General features: G+C 37.9%; 1 protein-coding gene across 2 annotated transcripts in view; it reads left to right on the top strand.

Moving 5' to 3' along the window:
• The window catches only part of map1sa (microtubule-associated protein 1Sa), an 18,918-nt gene that overhangs the window by 485 nt on the left and 15,933 nt on the right, over nt 1-2,500 (top strand). The gene's annotated exons all lie outside the window — the stretch shown is intronic.

The following is a 2,500-nucleotide window of genomic DNA, read 5'->3' on the forward strand; positions in this document are numbered from 1 at the left end:
CCTTCCTCTTTAGTTTCCTCTTTCATATACACACAGTCTGTGTTCAGCTTTATTACAGGAAGAGGACTTTATCTTTTATTAAACTATAAAACACACAAAGCGGTTTGTGTCGGATCCCTCCGCCATGTGAAGTAGACCAGCAGCTGTTTCGCCGTTTCTGGTTAAATTTAGCGGTGATATCACAGCAGACAGTCCGGACATCCGGTCACACACACCGGACACACTTCAGGCTTTTTATCCGTAAAGCTTAGAGAGGAAACACGCAGAAAACTTAACTTTAAGACGATTATTATAATCAGATTTTCACACTTTGGTCATCACGTAACGAAATCTGCTCCAAAGACTCATGAAAACACCAACAACTGACCCCAGATATCATTTATATTAAAGGAGCAGTCAGTGAGATGATAAAGTTACTCTGATCAGACATTAAAGGAGCAGTCAGTGAGATGATAAAGTTACTCTGATCAGACATTAAAGGAGCAGTCAGTGAGATGATAAAGTTACTCTGATCAGACATTAAAGGAGCAGTCAGTGAAATGATAAAGTTACTCTGATCAGACATTAAAGGAGCAGTCAGTGAGATGATAAAGTTACTCTGATCAGACATTAAAGGAGCAGTCAGTGAGATGATAAAGTTACTCTATGATCAGACATTAAAGGAGCAGTCAGTGAGATGATAAAGTTACTCTGATCAGACATTAAAGGAGCAGTCAGTGAAATGATAAAGTTACTCTGATCAGACATTAAAGGAGCAGTCAGTGAGATGATAAAGTTACTCTGATCAGACATTAAAGGAGCAGTCAGTGAAATGATAAAGTTACTCTCTGATCAGACATTAAAGGAGCAGTCAGTGAGATGATAAAGTTACGCTATGATCAGACATTAAAGGAGCAGTCAGTGAGATGATAAAGTTACTCTGATCAGACATTAAAGGAGCAGTCAGTGAGATGATAAAGTTACTCTGATCAGACATTAAAGGAGCAGTCAGTGAGATGATAAAGTTACTCTGATCAGACATTAAAGGAGCAGTCAGTGAGATGATAAAGTTACTCTGATCAGACATTAAAGGAGCAGTCAGTGAGATGATAAAGTTACTCTCTGATCAGACATTAAAGGAGCAGTCAGTGAGATGATAAAGTTACTCTCTGATCAGACATTAAAGGAGCAGTCAGTGAGATGATAAAGTTACTCTATGATCAGACAGTAAAGGAGCAGTCAGTGAGATGATAAAGTTACTCTGATCAGACATTAAAGGAGCAGTCAGTGAGATGATAAAGTTACTCTATGATCAGACATTAAAGGAGCAGTCAGTGAGATGATAAAGTTACTCTCTGATCAGACATTAAAGGAGCAGTCAGTGAGATGATAAAGTTACTCTCTGATCAGACATTAAAGGAGCAGTCAGTGAGATGATAAAGTTACTCTATGATCAGACAGTAAAGGAGCAGTCAGTGAGATGATAAAGTTACTCTGATCAGACATTAAAGGAGCAGTCAGTGAGATGATAAAGTTACTCTATGATCAGACATTAAAGGAGCAGTCAGTGAAATGATAAAGTTACTCTATGATCAGACATTAAAGGAGCAGTCAGTGAGATGATAAAGTTACTCTATGATCAGACATGAAAGGAGCAGTCAGTGAGATGATAAAGTTACTCTGATCAGACATTAAAGGAGCAGTCAGTGAAATGATAAAGTTACTCTCTGATCAGACATTAAAGGAGCAGTCAGTGAGATGATAAAGTTACTCTGATCAGACATTAAAGGAGCAGTCAGTGAGATGATAAAGTTACTCTGATCAGACATTAAAGGAGCAGTCAGTGAGATGATAAAGTTACTCTGATCAGACATTAAAGGAGCAGTCAGTGAAATGATAAAGTTACTCTGATCAGACATTAAAGGAGCAGTCAGTGAGATGATAAAGTTACTCTGATCAGACATTAAAGGAGCAGTCAGTGAGATGACAAAGTTACTCTCTGATCAGACATTAAAGGAGCAGTCAGTGAGATGATAAAGTTACTCTCTGATCAGACATTAAAGGAGCAGTCAGTGAGATGATAAAGTTACTCTATGATCAGACAGTAAAGGAGCAGTCAGTGAGATGATAAAGTTACTCTGATCAGACATTAAAGGAGCAGTCAGTGAGATGATAAAGTTACTCTATGATCAGACATTAAAGGAGCAGTCAGTGAAATGATAAAGTTACTCTCTGATCAGACATTAAAGGAGCAGTCAGTGAGATGATAAAGTTACTCTCTGATCAGACATTAAAGGAGCAGTCAGTGAGATGATAAAGTTACTCTATGATCAGACAGTAAAGGAGCAGTCAGTGAGATGATAAAGTTACTCTGATCAGACATTAAAGGAGCAGTCAGTGAGATGATAAAGTTACTCTATGATCAGACATTAAAGGAGCAGTCAGTGAAATGATAAAGTTACTCTATGATCAGACATTAAAGGAGCAGTCAGTGAGATGATAAAGTTACTCTATGATCAGA

The sequence above is a fragment of the Labrus mixtus genome, chromosome 3 (genome assembly GCF_963584025.1).
Source record: "Labrus mixtus chromosome 3, fLabMix1.1, whole genome shotgun sequence".
Classification (NCBI taxonomy): domain Eukaryota; kingdom Metazoa; phylum Chordata; class Actinopteri; order Labriformes; family Labridae; genus Labrus; species Labrus mixtus.